This window comes from Momordica charantia, assembly GCF_013281855.1.
Source record: "Momordica charantia cultivar OHB3-1 chromosome 11 unlocalized genomic scaffold, Mcharantia_2.0 BLBB01000011.1, whole genome shotgun sequence".
Lineage (NCBI taxonomy): Eukaryota > Viridiplantae > Streptophyta > Magnoliopsida > Cucurbitales > Cucurbitaceae > Momordica > Momordica charantia.
This window is the reverse complement of record NW_028275159.1, coordinates 11,287,168-11,299,528: the sequence shown is the minus strand read 5'-3', so window position 1 is coordinate 11,299,528 and position 12,361 is coordinate 11,287,168.

The following is a 12,361-nucleotide window of genomic DNA, read 5'->3' as shown; positions in this document are numbered from 1 at the left end:
ACTCCCATCGCCGCCAACTTTCGCAGCACACCGTCACAGTCGCAGCACGCCATCGCTATCGCCGTCGCAGCCCGCCATCAGTATTGCTGTTGCAGCCCGTCATCATCGCCGCCGGCCTTCTTTCCTCATTTATGATATTTTGATTTTCCACATGATCTATTTTGTACCTTTGATTTTAGAAAAATATAAGAAGGAAAAAAAAAAGTAAGAAACTGACAACCCAACCCGAGTTTTTTGGGTTGGGTTGAGTTAGCCATCTATTTTAGACCCGTCGGTTCCCACATATGGCCAACCCGAAATTTGGGTTGGTCCCAAAAATACCCTTAACCCGATCCAACCCAACCCAACCCGTGAACACTCCTAACTCAAAGGTTACCATAAAAATATAAACGCGATCAATTTACGAAGGAAGTTAAAATAAAATTAAATCACCATATGGAAAACGCAACTAGTAAAAAATTTCCAAATGGAGAAAATAGTTGTTGGAAACATACACAAGGTAATAATAAAAGGAAAAAACTTGCCTCGTGAACGTTCACGACCACCATCCTTCTGATTATGGCATAGTCCAATAAGAAATTGACATTCGTTGCTTTCATATTTTTCTATTATTTTATTAAAATTCAAATTTCATCCATATGTCCTCAATATCTGTTTAGTATCTATTTTACTTTTTTCTTTTACTTTTTCTTTTTTCAAAATGTCTTGGACGTCTCTCCTCCCTCCTCCTCCCTAAAATCTCTAACCTTCCACTTTTTTCTTCTCCTACACCTTTTCTCTCTCTCACCCCATTTTTTAAGCATGTCAATATAACTAAGCTTGTAGATTCACAAATATTGTAAATATAATTTATTAGTTTAAAAATTTTGAGCATGTTCAAGGAACTGATTATTTTATGATTTGCAGAAATTAGATTATTTCAAAATCAAAAGTGAAATTAACTCACTTGTTCAAATTTTCGTTATTTATTATCAATTATTAGAACTTGTTGATGCGTTTCTCACGTTGTTGCTATGGATCGCCCAATGTAATCAAACGGCTGAAAACATATGTAGTATTTCATTATAAAGATGAGAAAAAACCATAAAAGAAAAATAAAAACAAATCAAGATTGTATACCTTTAAATTTCATTCTGTAACTTGGTTCAGGAGGAGCGAAGAAGATGCATTCAGAAGAGAGAAAAAAGTGGAAGGTGAGAGATTTTAGCTAGGGAGGGGGAAGACAGAGGAGAAACGTCAAATACGTATTGAAAAAAGAAAAAGTAAAAGAAAAAAAGTAAAAAAGATACTGAAGAGATATTGAGAAAATATGCCTGAGATTTCAATTTTAATAAAATAATAGACAAATATGAAAGCAACAAATGTCAATTTCTTATTGGGCCATAAGCGTGAAACGTTCAGTTGGTAAATTTTTTCCATAATAAAATGCAATTGGAAAGACATTAAACAACTCAGATTCAAATTCTTGTATAAAAAAAAAATTCAATTAAAATATATATATATATAATTAAAGAGTACGAAATAAAGAAATTAACTTTAAAGTATTTTGCCAAAAAGTTCCAATAAGTAAAATTCTAAGTTGTATTTTATAAATTCTAGGTTAGAAGTATATGTTAATTAGCGTTGAAGTATGCTCGCTTTGATATATATGAATCAAATCTATTATTCTGACGTATATAAATGAAATCTATTATTCCAACCCTAATGTGGAATGATTTTAACCTTTTTTAGTAGGATGATTCAAAACTTTATAAACGTCTAATAATAATCAAAAAATGATAATATGTTGATCAAGGGTGGGGAGAATACTTGTCGCAATCTAATCTTCATGGAATTGTCTTTTGTTCTCCCAAATATTACGGGAAGAATTTTTTCTAAAAATTTAATTTTAGATGCGTGACAAAAACATAGGTTAATTCTACAATCACATTTGTTTGGATCAAAACAATCATTCGAACTATTATATGGAATGTTCACAACATTTCCTGCATCTCACAGAACATGGATCCTGTAATATTTTCATTGATAATTGTCATACAATAATCAAACATACATAAATGAGTGAAAGACCAAGTCAGTTAAAAATGGCCCACCCTGTTGGCTCAAATGGCTTTGTGTGGAGAGGAAGACCAAGTCGGATTGGAGGAATGGCCTCCTAAAGTTACTCATTTGTTGAGAAATGAGTGGGTGTTTTAATTTAACGTTACTGTAAAAAAAAATAATAGAAATCAATTTCATAATTGCAATTACAGATTTCCATGGAATGGTCATCCAGATGTCTGTGTTTGTTTGATAGGAATGTTGGACTCCCGAGAATTCTTAGATGTCCGGACATGCTATACGGGAGGCATTTGAGCAATTTTAGATGCCCTCCTGTAACATGGGTTTCTAAGATTCCCGTGTTGAGAGCATCTTCTTTTAACCATTTTGTCCCTCGTCGTTTTTGTTCTATAATATTTTTTTCATCAATAATATTTATTTCTCATTTATTTTATCTTCTTTTAAAAATAAATGTATGCACTAATTCATTGATAAATGTCTAAATATAATTTTATTTATATGCTACATTTAGATATAAAATAAACATTAGTCAATGCTATAATATCTTAATTTATTTTTAATTCAAATCTAGGTGCAATCTTTCGTTTATTTTACTCTTCCAATAGTCACCAAACATAAACTAAAATTGACATAAAAATATAATATTTAATTAATAAAAGTACAATTTTATATGAATTCAAACAATATTAAATTTAACATATAAATTATACGACGACCGCTAAGGGCATTTTTGGAAGATTACATAAATTTACAATATTCCGATAAATAAATCCTGCAAAACAAACGTAGTTATAAAAAATATTTCCAAATATCCTTATAAATTTTACTACAAGACAAACGTGGTTATTTGAAATTCTGAATATCTAAAATTCCATGTATATGAGATTTCAGACATCTGAAAATGTCGGGCATCTACGTTCCAAAAAACAAACCACCCCTTAAAGATCTTCTCTATTTGATCTTAAATCTTTTAAAATATATACTTTATCCTTAGTAGTGTACATAAAATTCTCAATTAAATTCTTTCATAAAAAATATGTTAAATTTATAAATAAAAATTTCACGTCATCATTTCTTGAAAAAAAAAAAGTATATATTTATATATTTCAATGTCATCAATTATTATTTTGATTAACTTATTTGGATACATGTTCATGTGTCAAATAGTATACTAGTATATGTTCATGCGTCCATATATATTAAAAAGATAATGTGATGATACACCAACTTGTTGTTAACAATATTTTAAGAAAATATCTAATTGAGATTTTTTGATACATTAGATAAAAGATTAAGAAGTTTAAAAGATTGAGGATTTAGAAAAGTAAAGATTAGAACCATTGGTATATTTAACCTTCTTGTTACTGTGTTCCTTTTCTTTCTTATCGAGAAAGAAACAAAAATGCTTTTATGGTAATTTCTTGTCCTCGTAACTTTAACTTAAGAAAGTAATGTTTTATTAGAAAATAGCTTTTAAAAAACTATTCAGTATTGTTGGTGTCGATTTTCGAGCTGGTCCCACGTGGGTGCCATAGAAGTATCACGTATGTGTTTGTCTCTTGACTCAAGGTTCACCTCACAAAGAAATCTAATACTGGTATGGGGTGCCTTTACCGAGGCACTCCAATGCCTAAGTTAGAACTTAACATAGGAGCAAACATGTATGTAGCAAGTAGAGTAAGGAAATAATAATCTTAGGGAGAGCCTTCTTGAGAGCGAGTGTGTGCTGAAATCTCAGAAGGAGTTGTATAGGAAATTTTTACTTACTTCAATTACATTAGAGTTTTTCCTCCCCTTTAGATATAGAGTGAAAAATGTTCAAAGAGAGAGAGGTAGACACAAAGGGTATAGTATGTCGTGTTTGGGGGTCGTGAGTACCAACGACATTTTATTTCCCTAGGAGGGGGCAAGATTGCATATGTTGGGTTTTGTGCCATAAACTCGTGGTTTGTATTGTGAACAAATTATTTATTAGTTATTTTATTTGCATAACTCAAAATCCAATAAATGAACATCGAAGGTTATTTTATGTAACTTGAACAGTATATGGTCCACATACGGGTGGATCATGTTCAAGTAACAACGTAGAGGGTCAACACACTACAACAATTGTGATCTTTAATGTCAGTTGGTAGTTTGTAAACAATGACAATTTAGGCTATAATGTCAATTTTAAAAAAGTGGATCTTTAATATCAGTTTAGAATTGACATCAAATATGGAGATACAATGTCAGTTGTTAAGGGACATCAAATTTCAAAAAAATAATAAACAAAAAATGAGAAGGCGCGGATACGATGTTGGTTGACAAATATCAAAAAATAAATTAACTAAAAAAGTGTATGTTATAACGTGACATCAAATGTTGGAAAAAAAATAAAGAAAAATAAAAAATAAAAAATAACGAAAACAATAAAAGTAACAAAAAATAACAAAAAATAAAATAAATAAATAACTGGAGTCCTATATTTCTCCCCCTCTCCCACCTTCTCGATCATATCCCAACCGCCACACTCCCTCCTCCTTGGTTCCTTTTCCGGTGAACGATCTCCTCATCGACTTTAGCACCCACGACGAACCTACACTCCTCAACGGTGCGACCTTAGCACCCACGACGAACCACAGACAACATCTCTCCAATGGGTTTCGTTCGAGTGGTGGTACTCTTTGGACAATGCTTCCTGCACGAATAGGACAAATATTCGCCACTACATTCTTTCTATGGTGCAAATCGTCTTTGAAGTTTCTCCCTTCGTCCTCTCGCACAAATCGTCTTGGGCGATAGGGCTTTGCTTGGTTGCTGCTAAATTTAGGCTTATTCTGGCAAGGTTTGTCTTTCTTTTCGTTATAATTTTGTTTTTGTAAGATCCAAAAATGCTTAAAATATATATTGCATTTTATTTTTTTGCTTGGGTTTTATGCTTAGCATGGAAGGATAATGGAACAAGTATGATGTTGATGGTAAGATCCATTGATGGTAGTGATACTGTAGATAGATATTTGATAATACTTGACTTGCAAAGTACTCAGGTACTATTTTCTTTCATTCTTCTTCTTTCTTCTTTTCTTTGGTCCCCTGCTCTTCTCTTGTCATAGTTGAAGTTGTATATTATTTTGTAAATTTTAGTTTTTAACAGATGCATATGGGATTTTCTGATGTGTCTTATAAGTGTTACTTTTATTTTATCTTTCATCTTCCAAGTATAGTAATGCAAGTGTTAATATAATGAGTTTAAGAGAATTGTTTAAACTTTGAAGTATCAAACAATATGTACATAGTTGCCTTTCCTAATTACCAATATTTGTTGGTAATATTTTTATCTCTTCTCCTCATTTACTAATTTGAGCTCCTCCTGGTGATCAGTTCGACTCCAAAATCCACATACATAGAAAGCGGATGTGCCCTTATTAACGCAGTTGCAATATCAATGTTGTGTTCCCCAGCAGTCAGCCAGTGGCGGCAGAAAACGAACTCGGGTGGGCTTCACGCGATTCGCGTTTCTTGTGTTGAGAGCTTCTCATTCTCTTATAGAAACTCGCGTCCACGTCGGGGACGGGTAAAGCCCTGTGAAACAGCAGGGAGCGCTGAACAATGGAGGGAATGAGGGCGACTCCACCCATAGGTTGGACCACACCACAGGCTTAAGTCCTTCCACGGCAGGAGAAGGAGAGGGCAGTATCCATTTGTTCATATTTTTACCTTGTTTCAAGTAAAAATTTTATTTATATATCTCAATTATATTTTGGTCACTATTTCAATGTTCTTATTTATTTATGTCAGCTACTTGAACGCTACTCATTGCATAATTTTGAATGTAGTAATTAATTTATTTATTGATGCATAAAAGTTCCACGAAACTCCAAAACATTTAATTCATGATCTTACATTTTTTGCTAAAAGAGCTTTGAAGAACACATGGAAGACCTATTCCGTAGCTCTTGAGCACAACATATACACATTTGGATTTTAAACTTAATTAGGACTACATTTTCTAAGTCTGTTTTGTATATTTTGACTCTTACAAAACTAAGAAATCCTTTGGAATGCTTTTCTTGTTATCTAATGCATTTTACCACCTCTTTTTAGATCAAGGGTGACCTTGATACCAAGGGAACATCTGTTGAAAGAAGATTATGTTATTTCCTACCGTTCGAATGAGAACTTCTTTAATAGAAATATATATACACAAATATTTGATTCAAATCGTTCATGTGGAGACATGTGAGTGGGGGTATCCTATAGAGTGAGTTTGTGTAAGACTAGAATGCAGAATAATTAATTTCCTTTGTAACATCGTTGATTGACGAGATTAACATTTCATAGAGTGATGATATGTAACTCGATCTTAATCATGAGCAAGTTATGGCCTCCTACTGTTTGGGTATTTTGGATATGAAATAATTGATAAAGCGCAAGTATACACCCGTCACAAGTAGTAATACGGAATGAGTATTCTGAGTATCGATCCACATGGACTAATGAAGGCTTTTTAATAAAAATGATGTTGATCGGTGACTTTGCAATTGATTTGAGGGTAACAAATATCAAGAAAGATGTTGGTTTTTATATTTAAAAACTCAATGAAATAAACTCTGCCCAGTTACATCAAATTAGCTAAAAACACAACAAAATTTTCCAACTAGGCATTAGGCGCCTCTCAATATTTTCCATCAGTTTTGCTTCGCCATTTTCTTATGTCTAAGTGATTTTGAAGGTATAAGTTCATCTCTAATGTGTCTGTTAGAAAATTCAACTTAATTTAATAAAAGTCAACTATAACCTTAGGTCGAGGTCCTATGTCTATGCTACTCAAGCGAAATCTTTATGTCTAAAGTACTTCTCTCCAAAGTTAAATCATTAAAGTTGTGGAAATGTATCAATCATTTCAGTATTGATGCTTAGTTAAAACATTAATTGGCCAAATCAAGTTTTAACCTTGTTGGAAATTTTAAAAACTTTAGCTAATCATCCATAATCGTGTTGGAAAAGTAAATTTAGTTCATAACTTTAAAGAAAAAACAGAATTGAACATTGACGTAAATAAGAGACATGATTAAAAATGAATATAATTATAACAAGCTTAAAATAGTGGAGTTGTAACCCAAATGACCTTAATCTGTTCTCTTTCAAGATTGGGGAGCAGTACTTAGTCAATTCTACAAGATTGTGTGATTACAATATCGAAGATAAAGAGAGAGAGAAATAAAGATGAGCGAACTTGTTGGAATTTAACTTAATGAGATCAAAAGCTTACAATTGAAAAGTAACAAGCTGAAGGAACAAAGAATGAACTTGCAAATAAACTAAGTTTAAAATAACAATACTTAAGAACTAAAAATAAAACGTATTAAGTTGAGAAAAAAGTATCTAAAGCGGAAAATGATCACAGATCATGAATGAAGTGAGGGAGATGTTGTATTTATAGGGACTTCAAGTCGGTTAGGAAGTTGATACTTTCGTGGGGAGCTATCTTTTTAAAACATCATTAGGTTGGTTTGTTGTTGAATTAGTCTTCTTTCTTGCATGAAGGACACTTGGAGAGGTTGGGAGAGACTTTTAAGCATACCAAAACTCGTGTTTCACATTAAGGGCATTTTCAGAATTGGGTAAGGCGTCGGGCGCCTAGCTTCAATTTTTTCTGCATAAAATCACAGTTTCGTTAGAAATCAACTCTAAATGATGTAAAAATGTCATATATGCATTTATAGCCTAAGATAACTCTTAATTAAAGATTCTGGACACTAAATTAAGCTTAAAATACGGTTTCTTGTTTAAAAACGATAGAAAACAGCACCAATTTAGTTTCTTTTTATCCTTGTAAACAAGGGAAATCACCTGCCTAAGAGAGATCATCTTTTGATTTACATGGGTGAGAGTGACACAAGTTGCCGACTCAATAAGCCTAACAGTTTGGAGACGGGACTTAGTAAAGAGCTGGAAACATAGCTATGCAAGATGGAATTCACTGCTTGCCCTAATTAGGGTACATAGATGAGTTATTCTCTTAAATGCTGACTTTGGATCTTGAACAATGAAGGAGTGGACCATAAACAAATTGTTCATTATAGGATCAGTGGTACTTGAGGAGTGAGAAGTAATAACAAGGTAATATGGTAATTTGGCCCCACTGTAATTACGGACGACTCGTGAAAGATTGAATTACTTATAATGGTTATATCCATGGACGCAACATGTTCTACAGTGCATAAGAGTGCAACTATTGGGTTTTTAGTAGAGTTAGTAATGAATGTTGATTAATTTAATTAATGAGTTTAATGAATTAATCCAGGTCATTGAGGTTTATAATCTATAGATCCATTAGGTCCCTTTACTAGCTCACAATGGGTAAAACAAGGATCAAGATTTTTGAAAGTATTTGAAGTGTTCAAATTATATAAGGGAATGTAGGTTAATTGTATAAGATATAATTAATACAATGTGTATATAGATACATTACAATTTTGAATAAGATTCGAAATTAAACTATATAATATGAGAGATGTATTTGAATAAGATTCAAATAATAATTAATGTAGATTGAATTTATATTAAAACTATAGGTTAAAATTAATTTGAAATTATTCAAATTAAAACTATAGTTCTTAGGAGAGAAAGACGTATTTGAATTTGATTCGAATAAAGGTTTAATTAAATATATGATATTTAATTAAGGTTACTTAATTAATTAATAATTATTTCATTATTTTATATTATTTAATTAATAATTTGATTTAATTATTAATTAATTAATAATTTAATTTAATTAAATAATTCCCCTGCATTTTTTCTCCCCCTCGTTAAATGCGGAAACACACTATTGAAAAAGAAATTGGCTTCCTCTCCCATCAATTATAGAGGGTAAAAAATTCTCTGTGAGGAAAATTTTCCTTCGCCTTCAAAATGTTCCCACATAACCGATTCTTGCCAGAGAATAATAGGAAACATCTTTTGGAGGTGTTGATTACTGTTTTTTTACAAAGGTTTTTCAAAGGTAATTATTTCTCCTTTAGTGTTCATCACTTTCTGTATTTTTTTAAAGAACAATCAAAGCACTGCGTTCACACGCATATGCTATGGGATTCGATCCCTTCAACATTGTGGGTGATCCACAATAGCATATCACAATTCGGGTGCACTGGTATCAACGCCTTCGCCGCTGGCTGTCTCTCGTATGGCAGCCTAGGTGGCTCTACGCCTCCATTCAATGTGCTAGGGTTGGGGCCTAGTGCACTCGCTTTTCGTTATTCTAGTCTACGTGGCTCGATTGGAGCTAGAACCCGTGTCACCTTAGATTTACTCGGTAACAATGATCACACTTCCTCTACTGCGCCTCATGCTTTCGATCAGGTACGAAGCAACATGATTTTTGGAACTGAGGTGCCATGCGTACTATTCGTTCCATAGGGTTATTTGCTTACACCTTGTCTGCCAAGCAAACATGTGTCATCCTCAGTTTTCAGAAGGCGTCTTCGTCTGTCACAAATGTAATGCTACGCCAGTCATTGTAAGTATTTCGTACGGCAAGGTGTCTTTTTAGTCGCTTTTTTTGGCCTTTCTTCTATGGATCGTGGAACGCAAGTTGGATTTTCAATGGGGCTCGTGTTTGTCCATCACTTTTTTCCATCTTCGCTCTTATCGCGTCCTTCTTTTAGGGAATGTGTTCTGGAAGTGCTAGTCGTTCCTTCAACGACTTTGATTCTTTCCTCGAGTGAGGGATGGATAGATGAAGACTTGAGTCCCTCTTCCTCTTCCCTTACTAACCGCTCTATCATTGGTCCGAAGAGGCATTGGGTTGAGGTGTTTTGGGATGCATTTCAGGAGATAGAGTGGGAGCTACAGCGCATGCAACACAGAATGATTGCCAAGGGCCCGCTCTGGGAGAGCGCGTTTGAGTTATCCATAATGTATCGCTAGTGGTGGAAAGAGTCCTGCGATTGGAACATTGAGCGAACAGTGGAGAACTGTAACTTGACGACCTGGGTGTTCAAGTTAGAGGTAGGATTGGGCTTCCCTTCTTCCTTTGCACACAAGGGGCTCCGAGAGCGCATTGGCCACCTAAAGGTGCAAAACCAGCATCTGCAGAAGCATGTGACGAAACTACAATGATTGTTGGGCTTTAGTGGCGCCAGCGGCAGCGCTTCAGATCGCTTAGTCGGAGTGTTTTTCTTAGAACAACGTCAATGGTGGAGAAGAAACAATGTCCTAAAGAATGCCATTTAGAAGAGGATCCCACCTGTAATAAGGGGCTTTTAGTTTCAAATCCTCTTCGTTGGCTTGTTTGGAAACTGGTCCAACATTTTATTTCTCATTATTTTCCTTATTTCCCTTCCTTTTTTTTATAGGCTATTGGTTGGGGATATGTGCCTTAACTAGTTGATGTACGCCTGGATGAGCCTTGTATTTATATTTCTTACTCGATAACTTAATGAAATGTCACATTCTTACATCTTTTGCCATGTCTCTTCCTTTCTCTTGATTTATGCCATCGGAGAGATTGAGTGCCTTTGCTGAAGGTTTTCTTTTCGAGCGTTGTGACCTATGGCTCCCACTACTCACATAAGTACTTTTGCTTGAGCTTATTTGAGCGGTTGCCATTATTGAAACTTCAATGCTTGTCACATGACGTGATAGGGTTCAATCACGCATTTTCGTATACGGTGGTTTAATTTGTGTCGACCTCTAATGTACATTAGAGGGTTTCGTCGTTCAAAAATTGCGCGCCTTTTCGAGGCATGTCCCCTTGCTTCTTGGATCTGGTTAATGGCACATTTGTTTCCCTTCCATTACTTGCCTTCTGTTTAAAGGGTGGTGGGCAGCCATTGTGGTTTCATCTGACGGAGCTACCAGCCTATTTGTCGTGATAATCTTCGACTTGTCGAGAGACTAACCACTCTGTTTACGTCTAGCTGTAGCAAGGCTATTCGGGGCGTGAGGGAGTTTTTGGCGTCAACCTCTTAGACGTCGGGAGTTACGTCGAGGACTATGTGGTGATGCTCAAGGAAGAGGTTCGATTGCTGAAGGTAGACTTGGTCGTGGCGCCAAGCTGCTGGAGGAGGAAGCAGTAAAGAACGACAAAATCCGAAGCAATCAAATAACATATATCTTCATGCGAGGAGAATGATGTGAACACAATCTCATCGAGAGTGGGATAGGCTAGTTGGAAGCATATTCGTAACTTGATGAAGACTATAAGCTTTTAGTCAACAAGTACCAAATTACTTCAACTACGGAAAAACAACAAAATTAATATACACTAATGTGAATGTTGGACTAACAATTTATAAATAAAAAATATTACATTTGCCAACATGAGCATAGCTTAACAATAATTAGCACCTAATATTTCCCTTGAAGTCTAATTCAAACTCACATATCCTCAATTTGATATTCTTGAATAAGAATTAAAAAATTAAAAATGTTACATCGAATGATTAATTACTCAAAGATTGCAAAAAGACACTTTTTTTAGTGGTTCACTGTGGTTCAAGGAACTTCTTGCACTTCATGTGAACTGATCCCTAGAACTTTAATATAAAAATTGTCCCCCAACCACTCTCCAAATCCCCTTATTGTTTTTCAATTTTTTGTTTTAATACTTAAACAAATCTTGTTATCATTGTTATTTCTTGGTGATTTTGTCTTAATCTAATTTAATGTGTCATATCACTTTCATGATTTATTTTTATATATTTGTTACAGAAAATATGACAAGGATGATAAAGACACTAAACGTCCATAAATTTTTAAGATGATAAAAGACTTATCCCTTATAAATTTTTAACTAGGTCATGAATTTGATTTAATATACTTAGTCTAGTATATAATCTAAGTTAATAATTAGACAAATGATTATTTGGAAAGGAGGTTTGCTGTTAGATGATCAAAAACTGAGTGTCTTAAGATCACTCTTACCTCCTGAGTGCCTTAAGACCTTCCTAGATAATGTCTAGAGTCAACACAGTGGAGATGAACTTTATGAAATAATGACCAAAGCTTTTGTGTATGAGCTCAGTATACGAGCTGCTTTGGAAAGGCAGAAGGTCTCAGTCTATGGAGAAAGGATCCATCTCATCCGTTTGATGAAATTGTAAATGTTATCATGTACATGTTGGATGTATGTATGTATTTATGTTGATATATATACTAAATGATCAATTCTGCCCGTTTTAGAGTTTTTACTATGGGCATTTGAACGATGATTGTGTTTCATTATTCTCTTATACTTTTTTAGTAAAGTATTTGTTTCTTTTAAAATGTGATAAGTTTGTCGATAATTATTTTGTTTAAATATTGACGATGA